At 37.9% G+C, this 26,979-nt stretch overlaps 1 long non-coding RNA gene across 1 annotated transcript; it reads right to left on the minus strand.

The window, feature by feature from the left end:
- Nucleotides 1-10,078: 10,078 nt before the first annotated feature.
- Nucleotides 10,079-10,972, minus strand: LOC148183990 (uncharacterized). The gene is made up of 2 exons (XR_015773021.1): nucleotides 10,850-10,972; nucleotides 10,079-10,331 (listed from the first exon to the last, which is right to left on the minus strand). It is a non-coding gene; the product is annotated as an uncharacterized LOC148183990 (long non-coding RNA).
- Between the last annotated feature and the right edge of the window lie 16,007 nt (nucleotides 10,973-26,979).

Consider the following 26,979-nt stretch of genomic DNA (forward strand, 5'->3'; position numbering starts at 1 on the left):
CCCATTCTCTACACCACTCAGGATTTCCCACACCTGAGTCTACTTCTGGGGCAGGGGTCTCGTTGGCTCCTCTGGATATCTCAGCCCTCACTCTAGAGAAGTTGCAGACCATATAGAGGAAGCTCAACAGCTGAACTACCAGGAAAGTGACCAGGAATGTGGTATCCTTAACACTCAGGGGAAACTGGATATTCTCAAAGAGGGACATAACAGATTCAAAGGAGAAGAAGGAAAGAAAAGGCTGAAAAGCCTCATCCCCATGTCTTCCTCTAACAAACTGGGTGCAATTACCAATAAACTCCCAAAATGTGCTACTGGGACTGGGAGGCAGGGTCGGGCGAAGAAACCATAAACCAAACATACCTGACAGAAACTTCAGTAGTTCTATAAACTTCCTATAAATCATTATCACCGAGCCCAGCACAATAACCATTCTAATCCGTGCCCCTCTACTGTGAAAGAGGGCAAAGACAGGTATTAAAACCTCAAAAACTTTTAGGGACCAGGTCCACATGAAGGCCTCCACCCCGAGAGACATTATGTATCCAAACAACATGGCTACTGACTGCTTTATCCCAATACAGAATAAATACAACCAACACTCAGTACAGGTTTTTCCACTTTCTCTTGCCCCACGTTGGGCGCCAAAAAAACTGTATTTGTCTTAGTTAGGGCAAATTAGGAAGGAAAACTCCAAATGGGGATTTCCCCAGGGAAATGCCCCTCCCCACTAACTGGTCCGGGAAAAGAAAAAAAATTCCTTAGAGAGAAGTGGAAAAAGCTGTTTATTTAACAGAAATTGAGTAATATTAAATAATAAAACCTCTTGCTGTTCGATGGGATGGCAAAGTCTAGGAAGAAAAGTCCTTTTCATGTGGTGTAGCTCGGCTTGCTCAGGTTCTTATCAGTCCCTCCGGCGCTGGAAAGTGCCGAGGCCCAGGCCCCGGTGGGCCACAGGCGTGAGCTCCCGGGGTTTGGCTGGGTGTTCAGTCCAGAGCAGGCTTGCACAGATCCAAGAAAATTGGGAAAAAAACAAACAAAGGTCCAGGGAACTCCTCTGCCTCAGCTAGCTAAAACTAACTAAAAGCCAGAGAGAAGCTCTGTCCCGCTGTCTGTCCGTGCTGCAGACACCACAGTCCAGGAGCGGGATGTGTGGGAGTGATGTTTTTCCTTAACACAAACTGCGCGCTTCTTCTTCCCCCTCTCTTGCTCTCAAAGCCAGTCTTAAAGGTGCAGAACTTAATATATAACATAAACCAGACGATTGGGGATACCAGTATCATAAAGTCACCCCAGGACACCACCTTTGCCATTTCTAGAACTTTTAAGTCTCTACCTTTTTTTTGTATTTAATCTGAGATATCTTTCAGTGATTTTTTTTTGAACTTACCTGAGTTTCCTTCCAGTTGCCAATGTTCCCCTGCCTCCAACATGAACAGCCACATAACCTCCACATAGGTTTTCTTTAACCATTGGTTTCTGGATTTGCACAGTTCTAAGAGTAAATAAATGAACATCCATAAAATCTTTATGTTTTTATGCATAGGTGTTCTATAAAAATGTAGCAATACATATCTGTTTTCTTCAGTGGCTAGTGAAAGGTAGGATAATAAACATTAACATTCATCTAAAATGCAGATAAACTGAATAATAAAAACTGAACATCCTAATTCTCTACACAAGAATAGAACAGTTCTGGAAAATTTTCATGGTGTTGGGTTGTTAAATTAATATAGAAATTATTCACACTTTAATAAGATGGTAATTCTTTTCAAGCAGAAGCAGGTTGCTACGTAGCAATTCTTCATACAAACAATCTTAGTGCAAAAAAATACATTATTATTTCTGCCAACTCCTTCGCAGAACAAGGTTAGTAATTACTTTTTATCTATAGTGATCCAGAGAAACATGGAAATAAATGACTTTTTATTCTAATATTTACCTTGAAAACTCTATAAAATTGCAAAGATTACAGGATATTTTTGCTCTGCAACAGAATCTGAAATCTGCTTTTCCCAAGGACCACTCACGGTTTCTGTTTAATGCAGGATGGGAAGAACAAAGCAACACAAAAGTTTTTTTGATATTTTTTTTTTCCAAAAGCATGGACTCATGTCCTTGATATAAATTGACACTTTTATGTTGAAATTATGTCAGCACTTGTATTATAACAAATGCTTACCAATGTATTGGAAACAACTCTCCAAGTTTCAGCAAACCAGCTGGCAGCTGCTGCATGCGTGGTTCTGACTGATAACCAGGTCCCTGCATTTTCCCAAGCCAGATGCAAGCAACAATAAACAGGTGGAGTAGGTGGTCACCAGAGAGAGGGAAATATGGAACTTGTTTTGGCATTTCTGCTGGAATTCTACGATGAAATTCTTCTGGGGCACCTAACAGAAAGGCTCTGCTTTCTCAGTCCTCAGAAGTTGTGTGCATACGTGCATGCACATACCTAAGGTGGAACAGTAAAGTGCAAGAAGGGAATTTGACTGACATTCCCCTTGGGAAAGCTAATATGTTCTATGATAGCTGTCAGCGCTGCTAGCAAGCTTTGAGAACTCCAGGATGTCACTTCCAGAGTGCAATTACTAGAATAATTGTGATTACTGGCACACACAGCAAGGGCTTCAGAAAAGAAGCACAAAAATCTAAGTGTTTTGCCGAAAGATTATGGTAGGTCTTGTACATCTCTGGAGAAATTTTCTGCAGGTGAACATGGTTACAATGCTGTGCGTGTGTGTGTGTTTTCTAACACTGTTTTTGATTTACATAAATTCTTCATTAATAGATGAAAAAATTACCAAATGCATGAGATGAACTGCAATTTTTACATTTTCTGTTTTACAGACACGCAGCTTGCAGCACAAGGGGTTAAAAATAAAATTCTCAAAGGTCCTAGAAGGAATGTCCTACAGCGTGAACTGGGCATCAAGCAGAGGCTCTATATCGGTGCCAAATGGACTGGTTTGAGAACTCGGACTAGTAACAAAGGCCTCAAAAACTCCCTTCTAAGATGCAGAGCTAGTTGATGTGGAGATATATTGCTTCAAGGCTGCAGGGAAGTTTCTCTGTATGGTCTCATGTTGTGGCTTGCATCATGTTGACTGTCCCGCAGGTAACTCAGGTGACCATAGTACTGCCTTGTGTTATGTGGATGTATTTTAAGATACATCTTCTGAGACTAAGTTCATCAACGACTGAAAAAAAATCAGGAAACTGCAAGAGGAAGTGAAGCTTTCAGTTCTCTAGAAAAATTTGTGGCTTTGGTGTTTTTTACAGAATGCCTTTAAATGTTTATATGTTATTTGAAATGCACTGAATTTTAAGACTAAGACCGTAAGAAACTTTAGATTATTTAACACTTATTAAAAGCTCTTATCCAGATGAAAAAAGAAACCACATAATGTTACTCCTTCACAAAATGGAATGGTAAATGGAAAAAATCTTTAATGTTCAGAAATAATGGTCACGAGCAATTTGCTGACCAAACCTTTATATAACAAACCCTTACCCTCTATACTTATGTACAGCTCCCTCAGAACACACTCACATGTTCAGGCTAAGCAGCCTCTGAAAAACATCACTACTAAGCATGTAAACATAATGTCCACATTCTGTCTGTGACACATCTTATTGGAGGCTTTGCTTTACTACACCTGCTTGTAGACATCTAGATGTACGTACATTTGCCTCAGCAGTATTTTCCTTAGAGTTTTCAAATGTATGAAAAAGATGTTTGACAAGCCATGTGCAAAAAGGAATGGGAAGGAGCATATGTTCTCTTGTAAATAATTCATGGATTTTCTTCCTCCTGTTCTTCAGCTAATTTGGAGTCATTTGGAGAATTTTCCCTCCTATTGAAAATGTGTAAATGCCTTACAAATAATCTCAGATATTACAGTACCTGGAACCATGCCAAAGGATTACAAACTAAAGTTCATCCGCCTGCTGATTCAATAATCTTGGGATAAAGATGATAGGAAATCAAGGATTACACATAATAGTCTTTTGGCATCTTGACTTGCTCAGGGATATCAGCTAATGGGTTGAGATGCTTAATTCCACTTAAGCACAGACTGTGATTGGTGGATAAAGTTAGAAATGGTTAATTACTATAGAAGATCTTACTGACAGCTCAGAAAAACAAAAAAGCATCCTAAGAACTTTCTGTTGAAATTCTAATTACATATGATACATCAATGTTCTAATGGCATGCTCAAGGTGTTTATATGAATACTTACAGCAGACCAACAATTGGAACATCAGACTAGTTTTGAAACACAGAGAAGTTTGATTACAAGGGATACTTGGGGGCCATGTGGTCAGTTAGCTCAGAAAACTGAAGTTAATCTAGATTCTATAGTCATTCTTGAAACCAAAGACTAACCGGTGTCCTTCCCCCTTGCTTTTCTCGCAAGGATGCACTGCCAAATACCCCACTAAAGAATCTCAGTCCCAGTGGAATGTGTCCCTTGTGATGGAACCTGGATTTTCCTAAAGTACATGGAATAGTAGATTTAGAGGGGAAAATGCTGACTTGACTTAGTTTTCAAAATTTGGAACACTCCATTTGGTGCACTGAGCTTTTTATATCTTAGAGACATAATACAAAACTCAAAGCTTTTAAATCTATCAAGGAATTACTTGGTTTTAGGAGTGCTAATATGGATCAAGCTTCTCATCCTAAATATTCCCCCAACCAGTAAGTTAACGCAACATTATGGAAGTCGTGGTAGAACAAAAGCGTTCTTGACATGTAGCAATTATTTGTGGTTTAGTTAACAGCTACTTAATTTTTTAGATAGTAATATAGAAACCTTATATTCAAAATAGAAATTTGCAGAGGTAAATTATAATGTTGCAGTCCCAAAGGAGTTTAATGGCTTCTTTAAATACACACATAATTTAGGATTTCAGAAGTGATAAATACAAGTGATAAATATTCTTATTTTATCTCTTCCCTTCTGTTCCAGGAAATCTAATCTACAGGAATTTCAGTAAATGGAATTCACAGGACCTCAAAAGTATACATCCTGGTTTGTATCAGCAATAATGTGGCCAGCAGGACCAGGGCAGTCATCATCCCCCTGGATCTGGCACAGGTGAGGCCTCAAATACTGTGTCCAGTTTTAGGCCTGACAAGAAGGACATTGAGGTGCTGGAGCAAGTAGCTAATAAAGCATTTAGAGCACAAGTCTTATGAGGACTTTGTGAGGGAGCTGGAGCTGCTTAAACTGAAGAAAAGGGGTCTCAGTGGGGACCTGAAAGGAAGTTGTACACAGATGGGAGACAGTCTTTCTCCCAGGTAACAAGTGATGAGGGAGGGGAAATGGCCTCAATTTGCACCAGGGAAGGTTTAGATTGGATATTAGGAAAAAAATGCTTCACTGGAAAGGTTATCAAGTGTTGGAACAGGCTGTCCAGGGAAGTGTCTGCGTCCTCATTCCTATCTAAGGTGTGTATATATATATATATATTTCTAAGGTATTCTATTCCTAATGTATTTAAAAGACATGCAGGTGTGGCACTTTGGGGACATGGTTTAGTGGTGGACTTGGCAGTGCTGGGTTAACAATTAATTTATGATGATCTTGGGGGTCTTTTTCAACCTAAACAATTCCATGATTTGCTGGATTTTTTCTTTAAGAAAAAATTTGAGAACAATGCCAATTTAATAATAAAAATGTGAAGCAATAGAATTAGAAGAGATATCTACAGAGCAGTGAAAGAAATGAAAAAGCATTGCATATTTTAATTAGGAAGAACAGGAGTGAAACTGTCTTCTATCTACCAGCAGCAAACAAATTGGTAGAGTTCCCAAAGCTCACAGGGGCATGTAAGGAAGAGCCTTCTCTTCCCAGAAAAGAAAATTTCAGGCCATACAATTGAATTAAGCCAATAATGAGAACGCAAATAAGTGTTCAGGAATTCAACAGAGCTGCAGCAGCAGGAAATACTTAATTGGACAAAGGATGCCTCTGCATCTCAGCTCCTTAAGTGGTTACTGTGTTCAGCTCACCGTCAGTACAGTCTGTGCTGGCCCCAGGGTGTGTGAAGGCACTACAAACTGGGAAGCTGAGCTGCACTGGGTGTAGTGAAAAGACAGGTCTTCAACAGACAGGGGAAAAAATAGTGAGAGATAGAAAACCCAAAGTATAAATATTAATAGCACAACATTGGCTCTTTTTCTGCATACCCTGCAAGAATTTCACCACTAAACTTGGATCTGAAGTGCAGCTGCTGACCAAGTCTTCATGAGACAGGAGCTGGAAAAATTTTGCATCCACTGGGAAAACAAGCAAGATGCATCCCCACTTGAATAGCATTGTCAGCACAGCATCAATGTCACCATGGTGCTGTCATTTTACTCCAGCACAAGCAACACAAGATATATGGGACATTGTGAGTCACAACGGTAAACCCGAACCCTGATCTCTTCAAAATACATAATCTAACCCTGCATAATCTGTATGCTTTGGTTTTATCATTTTGATTAATGAGGAAAATAATGCTCAGTTGTTTGACACATGGGGCCACTGAGACTAAAGGTTAGATCTGAGATACATTATTTCAACATATTTTGCCTTTTAAAGTCAATCCCAAGGAGACACTGTTTCAACTAATTAATCTTCCACTCCCTGAGCTCTGGTGAAAATGGGCCTGCCTTGTCCATTACCTCTGCTTCAGCCCTCAGAGTCGCCTAGAGGTGGATTTCACAACTCCAGTGTACATCACAAGAAATGGTTCTCTGCCCTCATGAGGCTCTGAATGATGTTGATAAAAGCCATGTTAGAACAGGCACTCACACATTGTGATGCCTAAGGTAGCTGTCCCTGCTGTAACAAAAGGAGAGTGAAAAAGCAATAAGCTAACAACTACCAGAGAGTTTTGGCTCTTTGAAGTTCAGCAGCACATGAGGACACATTAATTGTTGCCTTTAGATTTCCCCAGATACTGGCTTAGCATTCCAATTAACCTGCCATAGCTTTTAATGATTGTGTCATATGACAGAATGTAAACTCTAGTTATGTGTTTCCAGTTGTCTCAAAAGCTTGGGGGTAGGCATAAAAACTCAAGCTTTTTTGTCCCTTTATGACTTTATTTCTCTCTGTAGCAAGGTGGTTTAGATTACAGTCCATTATTTCATGAGCAGCACTGTTTCAGGGTTCAAATACCTTTCCCAAAGCAACAGTGAGAAAAGCTCATGACACTCAGAGTCATTCCTCTTTCAGGTATTAGAAACTGCACCATTCTCCAGCTCCTCTTGGACTGAATGTCACTGATTTTGTTCAGTTCCTGTCTTTAATCTTTGTACATCCACATGTTTTAATGATATGCCAAAAAAGTTCCCAGCAGAACATGGAACTGGGCCTCCTTGCAGAGCTTTCAATAAACTTTTCATCTGTAAAGAAACTCCAAGACAAATGCAAAAAGAGAAGACAGTAAGGATGAAATTTAGGCTTTACAAGATAAATACACAATAAAGCTCTTTATCTCTGGTATCCACAAGGCATCTTATCAACTCGATTGGCTTATATCTTTGCTAATCTTCTACTCTGAAATGATAGGATTTTTCAAAGCTAAATATTAAAAAAAAAAAAAATGTGTCTTTTTCTGTCCTTGACATTTCTGGTCAAGGTCTGCCTTTATAGATAGATGCTCCAGTACTCCAGATCTCTTCACTTATGCTCTGTGGAAGAGGGAAGAAGAAAGAAGCCAGTTGTTTGCATGCATTGTTGTAACATTCAATTTTACTATATTTCATATTAGGATTCTTTCAAGATGCCAGTATTCTGGATCAGAGTCTGTGCAGCAGGGAGGCCACAAGCTGTTGTATTGGCACCTGTGCTCGGAAACGCTTTAGTGAGAACATAGAAGACAATTTCTTCAAGCTATATATAAATCCTATTAGCATGGTCAGTTGACCACACTGATGTTAAATCAGCAATTTAGCCTGACAAAACAGTGACAGCTTCTGTATTGTCAAGACAGTCCTTCTAATGGAAGAAGGATATTATTCTTTGTCTAAGTGGAATGGCATTTGTTAAGGACAACTTGACATAAAACCAGAATATCCAAAATGACTCTGCTACACTTTTGTCGGCTTCTTGAAAGCCAGTAGAAACGGTTTCAAATCCGCTTTAACTGATGTAAATAAAATATAGGCTATAATCAAAATAAATGTGTAAGTGCCTCAAATAACTGCACATGTTAATCCATCCAGAAGAACTAATTTTTCATTTTCCATCTAGAAGAAGGAACTAACTTTTCATTTATAGAGCTAAATAAGAACTTGCCAACTATTTCACAACCATCTGATGCATATTCACTCCTGTGACCAAGGCAGCCCCCGGGTTTCAATAATAGTTATACCCTCTGGCACAGAGCAGCACTGGAACTGGAGATGTGAAAAGGCACTAAAAGCACCTATTTGCACATCTTAATTTACCATACTCCCAAATTCTGGCCCATCCTGTAATGAAATGGGGTTAACTTTTAGTGTAAGAAGAGTTCTCATGTTTTTAAACTTTCAAAAGCAATATACTGAAAATGACTGCAACTGAGAAGCTGATCTAGCTGTTTGTGAATTGTGCTGTGTTTTAACCATCCACATTTGGAAGCCTTCTTTTTGTCATGTTTGCATAGATATGACAAAATTTAAAAAATCCATTTATACACCATTTGTCCTGCAGTGTGGTCTTTACACCTTGTTTTGACTGGCAGTTCAAAAAAAAAAAAGTATATCATTGTGGAGCAAAAGAGAAGGAAAATCTTTTCATGAAATGAGTGAATAACATGACCTACTTTCTAAGTATATAAAAATGGGGAGTTTAACATTTTTCCCACCTTCCTGAGGTGTTCTCAGGTCTTATAAATCAGGAATGTGCTATGGAAATATCAAATATTGTGTGGGATGCTGCAATCTAGATAAAGCCACCCTTTATGTTAGTTATAGATATCTGCAGACTCTCATGATTCTTTGAGAGTTTCTGAAGCAAAATCTGTCCACATATAACTCCTACAAACCAGTGAGACCCTTCAGAAGTGAAAGAACTATTTCTGAAGATTTTCCTTTAACAAATGCAAGGTTTTGTTACTTTAGAAAATACTGGGTTTTTTTAACCTCTGGAATGAGATATTTGAGGTACAAACATAGTAAAGACAATACACTTCAATTTTCCCAGAAAGTAAAATCAGCAAGGTCAATCTATGGATAGAGGGGAAAAAACAAATCTATATTAACAGAAAAGATAAGATCTAAGCCTCTGAGAAAATTTTACACGGGAGTGAAATGCCATTGAAAGTACCTTCATCATAACCTTGAAGAGTCAATGTTTGTATTATTTAGAGATGTTGACTAACTGTTCAGCTATGTACATCCAGAGGCTAATGCCCAGAAATCATGGGTGCATACCAAATGTCTATTTAAAAATCAAGTTCATTTCAGTTGCAGAAAATCCAGAAAGACCAACACAACTATTAGCTTTTAAAACAATCCTTTTAATGACTTAAGATCAACTTAGTTGTAACAGGACACAACTTGAGGAAAAAACTTTGAGCTTATTACTGTTCTTATCATTACATTTGCTGAGGAAATATTGATAGATTTGAGTAGTCATCACACACCTATCAAATGAGGTTCTTTAATTACTTGTGCTTTTTCCATAAAAGGGTTCACTTGGAAGAAAAAGAAAATTAATCGTACTACTTTCCCAGCTCTTCAGTAGGATACTATCTACTTTGAAGTGCAAGAAAAAAGATCTTATTTAAAAACTGCCAATTATCTCATTTGTCCAACCATGTTAGTTAGTGATTAATACTGGGGTCAGAGATAAGCCCAAGAATGTTTTGCTGACTGGAGTTCACACACAGAAACAGGGCTTTAGTCTTACCAGCTGCTGACCAGTTACTATTGTGGCAAATATGCACATTCCATCTAATTGTGTAAATATATATTCCTACTTTATAAAAGGAAAAAAACATAACTCAGGTAAAAACTCTTAAGTCATGCAACAGGAAAGTTAGGCATACACTCAAATCTCAGACTGAAAGAGCTCATTGAGGACATTCCAACTGTTCTGTAAAGTCAGTTTATTCACTTGGCTTGTTATTGAAATAGGCTGATAGAATCTGTGTAGTCAATAGTTTCCCTTCCAGGTAATTGATTACCTGCATCAAGTCTCCTGAATTCCTCACAGACCAAAGGCCTTGGAGAATCCATTTAACTGTTATGCATATTTTAGTTTCATAATCTATTGACCAGCCTAGTAGCATTAATTTGCCTCTGCAGTTTTCTGTTGACTTGATTCACACCTGCCTTGTAACCTCTGAAAAAAAAAAAAGTCTTTTTTAATGAATATAAGAAATCATCAATTTTCTAGAGAGCAGAGTTAAACTCTTCCAAGATTCACTTCTTTATTTTCTGTATCAGCACCTATTCAGAGACCTATTTTTAATTCTTCCTGGATTGATCTATAGTAATCTCCTTAGTACACCTTAATTCAGAGAACTTTCTCACTGTGTCCAAAAAGCTAAATCAAAACCAAAGGCTTTCAGCTGTGTTTTTACATTATAAAAGCACAAACAAAACCCAAATCCTACTTTTAGTCCTCAGCCTGTTTAGGCTATTTTCCTTTGCAAGACCTGGGAGGTTTAAAGGAGAGGCAAAGTCCACTAGGAATAATGAAGAAAGGAAAGCTTTGTTACCACCCTCTTGGCCCAAAAACTCATAATGAAATTATTTGAGTTGGAAGGGACCTTAAAGATCATCTAGTTTCAACTCCCCTGCCATGGGCAGAGACACCTTCTACTAGAGTTTGAAAATTTAAAAATAATAAATACTCACCAATTCTTGTTGTCACTCCTGCCACTAGCTCTAATGCCACTTTCACCTAATAGCACGGTGTTAGCTATCATGCTTTGGTGTTATCAGCCCTTAGTGTGGCACCTCAAAGAGTGACTCTAATAGTTCCACTTTATAGCGTCCTTTCAATGACTGAAAGGATAGCGACACAGGTGTTTTATGAAGAGTTATTAGGCAACCTACAACAGATAACAGCAGTAGAACAATTAGCTACATTCATCAAGATCACCTGAACAAGGAACAGCATGTCAGATACATTTGTAACCACTTCAAAAGAGAATATAAATCTCAATATGTAAGTTTAGAAGACTTATTAGACTTTCATGCCTTGACAAGTGTTTTATTTTCATTTCATTCTACACTGCAATGAGTTGCTGACATGCAGTTATTTCTTTCAGTCGTGGAATACAGCCAGGTTTTTTTTGCAGTCATGCGTCTCCTGGCCTAGTGATAGAAAAGAGGATTTGTATATTAGTGTTCTAGAAAGGGGTAAAAAATGCAGGTACACTGAAGAGAAACAGTTGCATACAGGACCTGCCAGAGATCAGTTAAGTCTGTTATTCATTAGTGTTGTGAGTCTCCAGATTTTCCTCCCTTTCTGAAAAACGTGGTTAGCAAGGGAGGATTAGTATCAGTATTTCCAAGCTTCAGTTGATCCTGTAGGATTAAAATAATTAACCACGTTTGCATCATTCACAATTAAAGGTAGATTAATAAATTGCAATACACATAATGCTAGAGGCAATTTTTTTAAGGGCACCTGTGCTTACTGAAGTGAGACACTGAGCTAAAAAAGTATTATGCATGGACTGTGTTGAGGTCCTTGTTTATCACCTTGTTTATCACCTTGTTTATCACCTTGTTTATCATAAATTACCTGTAAGACTGAGGAAATCACTTTGAACAGGCATTGTTTCCAAGAGTGTTTATTCCATAAGGTAGCTAAGCAAGCTTGAAGTAGGATGCTCAACTATTCCAGTGGGTACTGTATGATTTGTACTAATAAATGTAAACATCTCAAAGCTCAGTTTCACTAGGTTTTTTTTAGTAATGTCCAAAGCTACCAATTCAAGTTACTTGTTACAGACTTGCTCAGACCACTTACCAAAACAGTGTCAGAAATTATAAAACAGCTCAAAGATCACTAATCTCATTACAGTCTAGTGGTATTTCATAAAGCTGGGTAAACATTACAAAGCTACTCAAGTAAATGAAGGGCACAGATATCTTTCTTATCAAAAGGGAGAAATAGGTGACAAGAAATATCAATCTGAAATAAAGAAAGCACCACAGAGACATTAATGTGTGCCATTTACTTTAATTAGTGAGTGGCTATCTGCTGTTCTAACAAAAAAGACACTTCAACAAAATAGAATGACCCTGCATTGCTCCCTTGGCAAAAGCAGAACAAAATAACTTTCTTATTAAAAGGATATAAAATTCAGCAGAAAAAAGACAATGACAAAAAGGATAAGAAGTGCACCCTCAACAAATATTCAAGTAAACTACAAGATGAATACTGTACAAATGCAATAATTTAAGAACACAAACACTTTCTCCACATCATCATCATAATCACAGCTGGGACATGGTTGCTAATGTTGCAGCAGATGACACATATTTCATTAAAATTTTTTAAATCGTTAATATTTTAAACAGAAAAGAACTATTAAAAAGAAAAGTGTTTTGATTGCTGAGAACTTCAAGTAATTGCTCTGGACATCTCATTTTATTATCTGAAAATTATTAATTTCTTTCTACTCTCAATATCTTTCCTTATGATTTTGTCATATGGGAAACATCATACTGCTGGGGGAAGTACTGCTCTACCTATGTACTAAACAACTCAAATTCCAGTGTAGCCACAGCTCACTGACTTCCTTTCAATATGGAACTCGCCTACCAGTGAAAGACACACCAATTCCAAGACTTTGTTCTTGCTTTTTCCGCCTACAGCACCACATCAAAAGTGCTTACTCACTTGCTTTTGAACTTCTCACTTACACATTCTGTTTTTAGTCTTTGCTTTTCTCAGTCTTGGAGTCAAGTAAGAACTCCAATGTTTCAATTTACAGTTCTGTAGGGAATGTTAACATCCCTTTACCTTTTCTTCTTGATTGTTTATCTTTTAAACCATAAACATGTACTGCAATACAAATTACTCTCTTGTTACTTACAGTAGATTCTGTTTGTGCTTGAATAAAACAACAAAACAGGACTGTTATCTCTCTAGAGAGTGTAGTCCAAATGTTCAAATTTCAATGAGATGTCCATAGTCATCTGTTTGATGTAAGCCCTTGAACTTCATCCAGGAGTTACAAAGGGGAGAGACGAGCAGAGAGGTTGAGGGGAGCAGCCACCAGGGATACTCTTTTCTGAGTTACATGATTTACTTATATACGCATTGGCATCCCTGCCAGTAGGATCAGAGACCTCCGAGACTTGGGAAGAACCTGTCAGGAAAAACTGAAAAAAACCCAAGCCAACATCATAAAAAAAAAACCCCAAAACCAAGGAAAAAGTTGGCGCCAGGTTGACTCATGCAATTTTCCAAATTTTAAGCAAAACTGAAACACTGAGTAAATCTAATGAAACTGAAAACAAATACGTACAATTGCATTCCTTCTTTTAAAATGGGGGAGAAGTTCTTACCTCGTTCCAGAGGAAATAAGAAAATGTAATAATCCCTTAATGGCAAAAGTCCCCCCAAAGTCTTATCACAGCAGGGTGGTGGTGGTGAATCAATTGTCTTAATCTGACTTTAATTAATTTTATAACAAGCATATAATTTCACCCTCCTGCAGTACATAACATATTAATTATGAGTGTAAGGACACAAAAAATAAAATTAAAGCAAAATTAGTACATAATTTCCTTTCCTTCAAGTGTTAAATAGAGAAAGAAAATAAGGCAGTAGCTCAGAGATTTCTTTCTGGTGCCTGATTAAAAAGAAACCATACAAAAATCATGGCATAATTAGCTAAGCATACAGCACATTCATTTTTCAAATTTAGACCTTTTCTAGTTCCTTGAGCTGGTTTGTTTTGTATTTTTTTTTGAAACACATTTCATTATCTCAAAAAATCTACCATCTCAGCCCTTGCAGAAAATGTCAGTCTTTCTTTAAGGTAAAGCAATGAGATACAAAGGGCTGTATACATAGTGAGAAATTGGAGATGAGATATTCCAGGATTAAAATATTTTACAAGGGTTTATTAGTTAGCTACAGCTTAAAATGAGAGAATAGACATAGTTTGAATGAGTCTTTCAGATCTAGAGAAAAGAACTTTGAAGCTTCTTATTCTTACTGAATTTCTTAAGCCCTGATAGCTAGCAATGATCAAATATATCCAGATGATTGGTATGATCACTTACATCAATCTCTTAAATTAACATCTGTCCAGATGCTATAGTATACTTCCTTCTTCACCCACCCCTTGTCTATGTCCAACAAAATACTGTTTTCTTCTGCCTCTTCCCCTTTAGATATAAACAAGGAGCTTGACTTCCTGACAATGTAGTAAGTGTGGATTCTTCTGGAATGGATCACTGATTCCTCTGTGCAGCTCTATGAATAATTTCCAACAGATAGTATATATATATATATATATATATATATATATATATATATATGTATGTATGTATGTATGTATGTGTTGTATTATTACTAACTAATAAATGTCACCTGAAACGTCACCCAGGAAGCAGAACATCTTTCTTGCACAAAGTCATTTGTCAGCCTGCACAATACTGTGACAGAGCTCTGGTCACCTAAGTAGCAACCCAAATATCTGCAGTAACAACTACAACAGAAATGAACCTCCCCCAAACCAGTTTACCCATAGCAATGATAACACCTGTCACATCATAGCTTTTTTTTGGCTGTCGTAATTCTCCTCCTTCACTGTGCTCCAGAAACAAAGAGACTGTCCTAATTTTCTGTGAAACAAATTTACGATAGGCAGCAGCACACTTCAGTTCAGAAAAAAAGCAGAATACACAGACTTGCCAGTTTGTCCCAACTTGCTGTTTATTCTAGCAATAGTGCTGACAAATATTGAAAAAACACTGGCATAAGTTAAATCAAAAGTTATATAAACACTCATCACAAGTTTTTATTTCCTGAAAGTGACAAATCTCTTTGGAAGTTTCACTTTGCCCTTATGAAAAGGAGAAGAATACTCTTTTCCTCACAGTTATACTGCTTTACTTTTGACCTAGGGAAATTATACTGTCAAGAATTACAGAGGATGGCATGACAGCACTTTGCCTCTGTCATATCTGGGGAGTGGAAAACGGAAAGGAGCAAAGAAGAGAAGATATGCATGAAAGCAAAAATGCAGATCGAGCTAGGAAATCACTTGCAGATAGATTATTGCACCTGCAAGGCTTGTGTTGCTATTGTCCAAAGATTTGATTCTGTTTGTTGGGCTGTGGTAAGGAAAGAGGTGAGTGCTATGCTTGGTTTTTCAGAACATTCACCACACAATAGCAGACACTCCTGTCACCTAGTATGGGATATATTGAATCCAAATGACACAGCTGACAAAAAGAGTTATGTAGCTCCATGAGCCTGTGTATGTTATTGCTTACATTAGCTCCTGAGAAGAGAAAAAGGGATCTCAATGGGCTGTAAATCTTCACTGGAGCTCCTCATGACATTGTCTCCTTGCATTAGGGAAAGTGAAGGTGACATGTGGTACCTGCCTATCATGAGTATGGCCAGCATGAGATGTTTCTGATGCTCAGCTGTCTGACACCTCTCACAGCAAACAGCCAGAATCCAAGCATGGACTGAAGGGAATAAAATTGCCAATACATATATTTGGAGACAAGTTTCACTTCTCATTATCCACATGGCTGTATGAAGTCTTCAGAGAAACATTTAAAATTCTTTGCTGATTTATATAAAAAACCAAAGGGTTTGTTCTGAAAAAAAGTCAAAACATTTACCTTATTGTCCTTCTCTTCAATATAGCAATCTGTAAATGTTGCTAACGAAGACTTACAATATTTAATTTGCTGTGCAGTTGCAGACCTAACAGCTACCAAGTCACAGCACAACCTCCTAACAAGTGCCTTGCTGTCAGTGAGTGAGTAGGTATAACTTAGGGTAGTTTAGTCACAATGGGGACATCAGGAAGGTATCCAACTACCAGTACAGTAAGACTTGTGGCTAGATTGGGCAAGTTCACTGGAAGAAAAATACCGTTGTTTTTAGCCCACTGAGTCACAATTAGTAGTCAGCATTTGGATGGTTTTGACACTTTCTGATTTCCTTTGGTATTCCTGCAGTCTGATGCCATCAATCCCAGCTAACTGCAAAACATAGGCGAATTGAAAAAAACAAAAAGAATTAAGTACAAAAAGCACATTTCACCATCAGTAAGTTCTGACCATTATCTGTCACAAGCCAGTGTCTCTGATGGCACAGAAGATAATTTTGCCTCTGTATCCACATCTGACAGACCATCATAGCTCTATTTGTGGTCTCTGGTGTCCTGACTTACAGCATGCTAGCTTAGAATCACTCAGACAGAGTAACTGTGCTATTACTCAAACTCCTTTTCACAGCTACCAGGGTCAGCATCTTCCTGTTATCTTGTAGGTCTGAGGGGAATAAGACTTTTTCTTCCTTGCTAAAGGAAAGACCTGGCGATATGTCTTTCTTCTTTTTAGGTAGCATATTTTTACTGGTAAGACTTAGAAAAACAGGAAATTAAGTGTAGCCCTGTTCTGTCATGTGAGATGGGATTGATTTAAAGCGATTGGCCTCTTGCACATTCCTCTTACCAATTTTGTTATTTCCGCTTTATGATATCTGACTGCTGTGTTACTAATGGTATTAGCTCTGCTGCTGGAGCATGCTGCCATGCATGTCATAAACTTTCATACATGTGTGGCATTACAAGCATGACAATTTGACATCTGCTTAGTTTAAAGCATATTTACAAGAGATTACACAAGCCAGGAGAGTTTATCCATCTTTCTTTCAGAGATTAGCTTTGGTAGGCAAAGCCAAGAATAAATGTATCCTTTGAATAGGGAAAGACTGTCACTTGTTTCAGCAAATCAACATAAGAGTTTTTTCCCTGACAGCACTCTGTGCTTAAGCTGTGGCTGTATAAAGCTGCTGAAGACAAACCAGCTGGCTAATATCTGTGTGCAGTGCAGAGCTCCCATCTAGAACATACAGTATCAAAGTAAGAACAACTTTTTATTTCAGTGCTTCACATAACTAAGTTTTGGCACGGTAATGAGGCCAAGGTGAACAATGCACAATATTCCTTTGCTCCATTCCTACTCATCAATTAATATATCCCCGAGAGACAGTCACATACATTATGTTGTTCTAAACCTCACCACAGTTTGGATACTTTGTAATTTTCAGGAAAATCCTTACATGTTTTGTGCTTGCTCTGCACATTGAATTGCTCTGCAATTTGAAATATGACAGAGCATATTGAAGGCATCCTTTCAACAGACTCACCCAGCCTCTGCTTTGTACATAAAAAAACCTGCATGTTTTTTATGTACGTATGTAGATATATAATGGTGAATAATTCAAAGTGAAGGATACACTTAGTACTAAGGAGACATGATTTTCTCATTTGATCTGCTAAGGTAAAGTTCTTTTCCATCACAAATTTGCAGAAATTAATTTCACTTAATCATTTAATAGCACGCAGATACTTCAGCATGTATTTTCCTCTGAAAAATACTTTATTATATCAGTTTTAATAGATGAAACTAAAGCTAAAGTTAATTAAATTTAACATGGGTAAGGAATTTTTTGAGAAAGTTAATGCTTTTTCAGCATCCTGTGAACACCATGCACTCTTAAGTGCAAAGCCCCATTATAAAACCCAGTCCATAAAAACATCATGAAGCTCTGTTTCCCCAATGAGCCTGTGTACAATTTAGTTGAATTTAGAATTCAGAAGATTTGTATAGACATGCACACATACACAGATACTATAACTAAAGTCACTGAAAATTCTCTATAATTACTTGGTTCTTCTTCTGTCATCTCTTCCTTCTTTGGCAAAATAACAGCAAAATGGAACACCATCCTATTGATAACTCGTATAACAGAAGGTGAAACAGCTGAGTCTCTTACCTGGAATTAGGATTCTGTGATTTTGATATCAGTGTTTGATACATTAACTGGTACCTATATTTGATGATCTGATTGGACTTTCAAGGACATCTAAAGATAGAGGGCTTGTAAGGTGTGTGCACATGTGTGAATTCCTTCACTTTGCATTTCCAGTTGGCCAATGTGAGTCAGCTCTGGTCTGGTCCAGAAGCCTCATACAGCCATATTATCAGACCACTGTGACCAGAATGTGCATTTCCTTTGCTGCATTCTAACAGGGTCCTTAAAGATTGTAAATAAGATATTTGCTGAGACACTTTACTACTTAGAACTTCTGTATGAGTGTTAGGTTAACCCTATTTACTTTGATATTTGAAAAGAAAACGCAAGTGTATTTTTCAATGCAAATCTTCGTGGACTTGCATATGACCAAATCAAAAGAATCATTATATTCATTTCATATGACTGCATAACACAGAAAATAGAGTTTTAGTAAGTGTTTGCTTCTTCATTCATAAATCTTTTGGGTGTGTGATAAGGAATCTTTCTGGGATGCCATCCAGTTTTAGTGTAAAAAAAGGAAAAAACCCAGTCTGTACCATAAATTGAAAGAATAATCTCCCTGTGTTGAAGCATAACAAAATTATGAGTGCTTTTTGAGGAAAGTTATCACACTGATTCCTTAAGTTTTAGCTTTCATATTTTCCAGATTCTGTACTGCATTAGTATATAACTCTGAACTTCATATAAAGAGTTAACAGGTTCTCTTCACAGTTTAGTTAGACAAAACAATCCTTTTCCAGCCTGAGAACCAAGAACACCATTGCAGCTTCAGGCCCAAAACATATAAACAACAGCGAATTGAGGAGAGCAAACTGGGACGATGTGACTTCATAACCCAAAGCTGTTATTGGACAATTAACCCCAATATGTAAATGGACCAAAACTTATAAAAGTGTGAAAACTCATGACCTGTTGTCCATCTTGGGTGTAGCCTACGCAAGGCTCATGTTCTGCCCGAGGTGTATCCTTTGAAGGCCTTTTAATAAATACCTGCTTTATTAATTTAACATTGTCCAGCCTCTGTTCTAGGTAGCCTCTCAAGGCATCAATATAAGGCATTCTGCTTGATCGGATTCTCCACCAGCACAGTAAAGGCCAGATCCATGTTGCACCCGGTACTTGATAGAATATGACAAGCAACCGTGACTGTTCACGCGATCCCTGGCATCTACAAGTCTTCCACTGCACCTTTTATATCTTAACCTGTGCTGCATAAGCACAAAACCTTCCTTTCTTCTCAGCTATTGCAAACCCAGTAAAATTGTGTTTCAGAACACTTGAAATCTTAGAATGCAGTGCAGCTGAGTGAAATGGCTGCAGACTCACCTCAGCAGTCCAGTGCACTCATGAACAGCCCTCTAACTGGTGGTTACTAACACTGTGGTTACCAACATTCCAGTAACCCAAGCCTAGGACTCTCATGAAGGGCACCCTTAAAATTTACCACATGCTTGGAAATAACCTAAAAACTAAACACAAAATGTGTTGTTAGGGGACATACCATTTTTTCCTAAGCATATGAAGAAATTGTTCCCAAAATTACAGTCTCTATTGTTATCTGATTTTAAAAGGCCACAGAGACAAAAACCTTAAATTTTTTGATAACCAAAAAAATTCTGTAATTAGGAAGGTTACTTGATACACAGGCTAGATCTCTGTCCTATGTCTCTATTACTTCTAGCAAAACCTCATTAAACTTCAATAGATAATTCTTCATCTACTTTGGTGTACAAAGTGTTTGTATATAGCTTATCTTTTAACCAGTCCATTTGTTATAGTGTCCTTTTATCTTTCTTTCTCAGTCTCATGCTACCACCCCACATTTTCTATAGAACACTAACAGAACAAGCCACAGCTGAAAAGTATTGAAAAGTATTTTTATTGATGTAACTGGCATGTGGTTCAGGTGCATGATCCTCCTCAGCAAATATAAAACAATTACACTTTTCTGTCAGTATAATCCATTTTCCAGCTGAGTCCCAAAATTATTGTTCTTACTGAAAAACATGTACTAAAGGTCGTCAAGAATATAAATTCTCTATGGGATGTTTCCACTTTGCCCCATAATTAAATCCTTTGAGCTCTGATACTTCAGTGAAATTAATATTAAAAAAAATTAGACCTTTATACTTGGCTTAAAAAAATAATAGTAAAATCAGTATCTTGCTTTGTTCTTCAAGAAGTGCAAACAACACACTTTTGCAAATTGACATTCACTGTCAAACACTATTCTTGTGAGGTAAGATCAAAACAATACAGCTGGATATATGTACCTGAGCTGCAAATGGAGTTTATGTATCCAGGCACTGTATAGATAAAGCAAGCAATCACTAAGTAGCAGAATGTCATATTAAACCTTGGAAATCATTATAGTTTATCCCTTCCCTCCAGGAAAAAAATATATATACATATATTGTTTCTGAAACGTTGAAGTACCTAGTTGGAGCACATTTGTTTCTAGGAGAGGAGCACTGTGAAACCTACATCACCCAAAAAGCCGGAGGAGCTGGCAATGAACACGGCTGCCCAGAGCCAGGGTTCTTCCCTGCTCCCCTTGGTGCCTGCAGGGCACTCCCTGGCCCCTGTGCAGCCCCCGTGAGGCAGTAACCCATGTCTGACCCTTCTCCCCACAGCCCAGATCTGACCCTGCTCCCCACAGCCCAGATCTAGCCCTGCTCCCCACAGCCCAGGTCTGACCCCGCTCCCCACAGCCCAGATCTAGCCCTGCTCCCCACAGCCCAGGTCAGGCCCTGCTCCCCACTGGGCCCTCAGCCTCACCCACTCTGGTTCCCTGTGACCCCAGTGAGGGGACAGTGCTCTGGGCACAGCTCTGGTGCTGCCACAGGGCTGGTAGTGACAGTGCCCAAGGCCCTGATGCCTTCTGCTGTTTGTTCCTACTCCTGTCAATGCTCCTGTCCAGCAGGTAACCACACTCAGCTGGCCTCAGAACCATGGGTAAGTTGCTGTCATTAATTACCCAACCAAAAATTATCCATACTGTGTTGTACACTAAACACCTGCGCAAAAGTAGTTTCCTCATGATACTTTTGATTATAGTACCAGACATTTTCATTGTATTTCTCTCTCCAAGCATATATGATTCAGGCACTTGCAGTAGGAGAGGCTGAAAATCATCCAGCAAAGAGCAAAAGGATTCCACAAATAGTGAAAAAGCAATTAGGTAAAAAGTAGTTGAAGAGGACCCCACTAGCTCTAGGCCAAAAAGGAAAAAAAAAAAAATTAAATAAAAGGATAAGAAAAGGTTTCAAAATCCAGACCCTAATTTTCCTGCTATAATCTGCCTGAGATGCTGAGATGATACTTGCTTTAGTTTTTCATCATCATTCTGGTGGGCTGAGAATCTTAAATCTCTTTTTATCTCTACATTCAGCATTACAGGTGAAGATAATCAAGTCTATGAGAAAAATATTACTGAAGAAAGTTAATTAACATCTCTTCTACCATTAAAATTCTCAGTGTGAATGAAAAATATGGCAGGAAGTTACTTCTTATAACTTCTGTTGCCTGGCTCTTCTAATGACCACATAGGACATAGTCAACTACTCTCTCGGTAAATCTGTGGGATAAAATACATTCATTATTTCTGCCTCATAAAACTACACAGAATTTATTTTGGAGAAATGTGGGGTACTTATGGTTGGTGATTCCTAATTGGGAGGCCAATCCCTTCACAATTTCATAATGCATGTCCTCTGCATCTCCACAGTACAACCTATATTAGCAGCTGGAAAACTGGTTGAAAATCTACGCTTCCTTTCCAGATCATTAATGAGGCCTCTGTCCTGGCCTTGCATAGTGCTGCTGGGAAAGTCACCATTTCAAGGCGCCTCAAATCATGCAGAGCTTTTGGAAAGATTGCAGTCAGTTGGCATAACAAATGTTGTGGGAGTGAAAGATGCTGCATCAGATCCTCACAACATGACAGGGTCGATTTTCATATTTCATTTTTCATTTATGCAGGTGAAGCAAATGTTATCCTATGGGAAATGTGTAGTTAAATAAGGTACATTCAGTAAAAATTTTAAAAGTACCAAATGGAGAAGAACCAGAAGGTACCACTCACTCAACAGTATCACAGAATGAGGACATATCTTGTTCTAAACTGCCCCACAAGCAGTTTTATTCCTAAGATGATTAAGGCAACTCCACAAGAAATGAGATGATGGAAGATTTTACTAATATGGCTGGTATTGGCAGATGTAAGGCTTCCACTCTAAATTTCAAGAAAATATACTGGGGTTTTTTTATTATTATTTTAGCAGAATATTAAGAAGAAGTAAGGCAGACAAGAAGGAAAGAAGAATTTGATACCAAATGAAAGAAACAGCTGATGGAGAACACTGGGGATCAGAAAACCATTACATAATTGAGACTCCATCCCTTAAGTGAAAAAACAGGCATCAAACATAAATACATCAGCAGAAAAACAGACATGGGGACTTAGATTAATTTTTCTTCTAGGCTCCATCACCACATTTGCACATCTGTGCAGAAGAGAGAAACACTTGAGAGCACTTGGGGAAAAAAGAAGGAGAAACAATTCATTTTTAAAGACCTATTTACCACTGGCAAGAAAAAAAACAAGTACAGGTATCTTGGTCATGAAAAACTCAGCACTACAGTACGTTTTTCTGGTCAGAGGTAACCAAGAAGGATAATTAAACCTCAGAGGCATTTTTTTGTCTTGTGCAATTTTTCTTTGAGTAGAAAACAAGCTATGAGGCTGCCCCAAGACACTCTTAGGTTTTCTATAGCCACAAATGCACACCACAAATGAAGACATTGCATTGATTTGCTCCTCTGTTTCATGAGAGGAGGCACCTTAATATTCACTAGGGACAAAACACTGCCAAAAAAAGAAAAGAAAAAGGAAAGAAAACCCTAGCAATTCTATACTTAATGGAGTAAAAAAGAAAATTTTCAGGAAACACAGGGGTTTATTTTAAGTTGTCAGCTGAAACAGGCTGCCTTGTCTATGAACAAGTGTATTTGCATGAATAGCAGCTATTTTCTAGCTTTCATGTGAGGAAAAAAACAGATGTTATGTGGAAATAATTTTTTAAATGCTGTAAATGCTCAGTTCTGAAATCAGCAGCAGTACAACAGAAATGTTTTCTTGTGTAGAGTTAATTTCAGTGCATTTGGGGTAGTCATCACACCTCACAGTTTATAAGGCCTTCCAAGAACTACCTATGTCAAAGTGACAGTCACATATTTAAGTCTTATATTGTAAAGCCTTTTTTGTTACAAAGACATCCACAGAAATTAGACTCCAAATTATCCACTCCCCTTCCCATCACCCCTGCCAACAAGAGAGGGACAAGGGCAGAGACTCTGGGTTGGGATAATGATTCACTGAAAACAAACACAAATGGAATAAGAAATGCACAGTAACAGCAACAATATTGAGAATAAAAGTATGCACAAAGAGAAGGTTCTTTCCCAAAAAAAGTTGTTCACCACCTCAGCTTAGTTCCATGTTGTGACCAGGACAAAGACAGGGTTGTGACTGTTCCCACTGCTAGTGTTTCCCATCCCCAAGCCCAAGACACCAGAAAACAATGACGGACAAAATCCCAGAACTAGATTGTCTGTGTTGCACCATCGCTTTTCCAGACAGCTGTGGAGGCAGTGTTCAGCTTGGCTCAGCTCCCATGCCTCATTCCACCTCTTCTTCTTGTACCTGCCATTACTCCATTCCCAGTCCTTTTTATTAGAACATCTTTGGACATGGATCTTGTCCTTTTTTCCTTTAGCAGGTGTTTGAACATTTTTGAAAATGGTGATAAACAGTATCAGTTTTGAAGACAGAAGGCAGATTTGAAAAGGTTACTGTCTTTGCAACAGTAAAAGGGATTTCATAGAAAATATTTTTGATTTTCAAAGTTCTCAAACAAATCAAAACCTGTCTTCAGAAAGAACCATATGGATGCAGAATTTCAGGAAAGCAGGAATAATAAGTCCTGAATTTTGAAGTGCTTCATTGTTATCTTCAGAGGTTTAGTGTAATTACACAGAGCTAGAAGAGAATCCGTGGGACAGTATTCTCCATTTGTGATTCTCTTGTAACCTTTAAGCTATCTTTTTTGCTTTTTTTACAACCAAATAAATGCATTAATTAATGTTGCTCTTGGTTTTGGTGCACGTGTTGTGTATTAATTCTTAGTTAGTTAGTTAGTTAGTTAGTTTTCTCCAGGAAACAGTATACCAACTTCTGGAAGTACAGGGATAGCCTGGGGGTTCTTTCAACTGTTCGCAGCCCCAGCATCAAAAGGATATTATCATGGAATAAAGTTGCCAGGAGGCAAATACTATTTAAGAATCCTCTGGTCCTATAGTGCTGTAATGATAAGAAATGTCACTGTGGTATATTGTGCTGAATAACAAACATTCCTTACCTACCCACTTGAAAAGTGCAGGGAGCTGAGACTGCTGGTTATCATTAGAAAGGGAAAAGATATTCTGGCTTTTCTTCTTGAAATTGCACCAAAAACTTTCCTATTAATTATGTCTGTGGTGGAGCAAAGAGTAGGATGTTCTGAAAATATCTGCAGTAGGGACATGAAATATAGTTTGACAATTTTAATTAAATAAGATCTAAATATAACTAATTTTAATTTCAAAGAATAATTAAAAATTTAATTAGTTAATATTACTGTGTGACACCATTCACTAAATTGTTCATGGAAAAATACATGAGGATACTTGGTGTGTTTACTGGGATGTTAATGTTTACTCTGATGTTAATGATGAGCAATACAATGGTGTTCTATGTAAATAAATATACCCACTGGAAAACTTTTGGACATTGTCAGGGTTTTATTGAATATGTAAAAGGTTACAAAAACACAAAGTAGAGGGGTAATAAAGTCACTGAGTTAACTTTATAAAACTTGCTTCTTCTGGTATGTCTTTTTTTTTCCCCAGTTTAACTCGCATTAGTTTGGGACTACCCTTAGCTGAACTAACATAAAGTGTCTGTAGAAAGGGAAAAACCAGCTGTGAGTGACCCGCTGATACTGCAGTGGAGTCAGTTCTGAGTATTACCATGTGAAACTAGGCCAAAGGTATTAGCTGCTGCTGTCATCACACCAATCACTGCATCACACATTCAAGCCTTGTGTCTGAAATACAATTCCTGTGCTATCCACTCATGAGTCTTTTATGATTTTGCTTTCTGTTTGTTTTCATTGGTCTGAATTGTCACTGCACTGCTTTCCCTTACCTGTGTTTCTGCACTGAGCTACTATCTGCCTAATATCTCCACTCTAGCAGTGCTTCTCTCCCTGCTGGTGGATTTGAACAGAGTAATGGGTTGTCGTAGGACCTCACATGGAGGATGGAGAAGACACATTTCAAAGCTGGCTTACAATGGGGTTGGATGGAGCTCAATTATGCCAGTTTAACATTTCCTAAATGCAAACCCTGGCTACAGTTACAGAGTCACAGAATAATCTGAGTTGGATAGGACCCACAAGGATCATTAATTCAAATTCTTAACTGAATGGCCCAGTACAGGGATCAAACCTGCACCCATAGCATTATCAGCAACATACTCTCACCCACTGAGCAAATCTCAGTTGCTGCCAGTATCTATCTTTTACTATTGTTTTTTTTTCTCATTTGCCTTTTTACGTCTGCCCAAAGACAGCACCATAGAAGAAGCATTCCTTATTAAATTTACTCATACAAATTCCTTTTTCTACAAGCATGATATGAAAGCTAAGACCACAGACAAAAAATTTCAACAGGGTGTATAAATGTAAAATAAAGACATGTTCATTGCTCTTTGCAGTATTGTAGCTTAGTCTGCTCAGAGGTTATATAAGCATTTGTACAAGGAGTTGATCCACAGTCAATGCAATCTTCTGCTTCTATACATTATTGTATGCAACAACTTGGAAATTAACTTTTCTTCAGTTTAATTACACAAATGTATGCAGAAGTAATCTCAAGAGGAGAAAGCACATCAATATATTAATCCATCTGAAAATATGAATTAAATTTGAGGGAAATTTTTATGCATTGCTCTTGAGAAAGTCATAACTCTGTGAGGAAGTGTATCCAAGACTATCCCAGTAGAGAGACGATTCATCATTTGAGTACCTAGCATGGGTGGAAAAAGCTTTGGAACTCTGCTAATTGGTCAGGGAACATAACAGAACTAAGAAAAGAAGTAAAAGAGAATACCAAGAACTTTTCACAGACAAAAAATAACCAAAAAACTGGTACTTCTAATGAAAAATATCATTGATTATTCTATCAGAAAGCAAATTTAGGGTATTTGAATGGTCACGAACAGATGACCTCAAGAGGTTCCTTTTAAATGAAACAACTCTGTGATTCTGTAGCTTTGATCCTTCTCTGTGGACATGCATTTCACTTTGCAGATTCAGTAGGACACACCAGTGTATCATGGAGAGTGAGTTATATTATAATAATTTAGTCACAGGGAAAATGAAATACTGACATATATCTCTATCTAACTGCTCAAGCATGAAAGAAGACTATAAATAGCCATCAAAGAATGAAAATCGGAACTTAGGTGAATCTTGAGCAACACTTAAATTTATTACAGAAATAAAAGTCACAGCAGCTCATTTTATTTTCCCTCATTTCTAGGGATAAATATATGGAGGAAGCATAGGAATATGATGATTTAGGTTTATTGCCCAGCTTTGTAAGTACTCAAACTACATTTTGACACACATTTCAGATATCAAAGCACTGGGTGCACCAACAGGGTCTAATTGCCCTGACCAGCCTGTATGCACCTTCTTTGTCAGTATTCTTGTGCAACCTCTCCTCTCTTCCATCACAGTCCTTGGAGTCTGCCCTGCTACAGTGCACCTTGAGCCAGGCTTCCAAGGAAACAGCTAAGCTGTGAGAAGAAAAACCAGAGATGCCCCACCCTGAGCCTCCATGTGTG

This window comes from Pseudopodoces humilis, chromosome 7 (assembly GCF_049639895.1).
Source record: "Pseudopodoces humilis isolate 2021_Gansu_Grassland_sample_001 chromosome 7, ASM4963989v1, whole genome shotgun sequence".
Classification (NCBI taxonomy): domain Eukaryota; kingdom Metazoa; phylum Chordata; class Aves; order Passeriformes; family Paridae; genus Pseudopodoces; species Pseudopodoces humilis.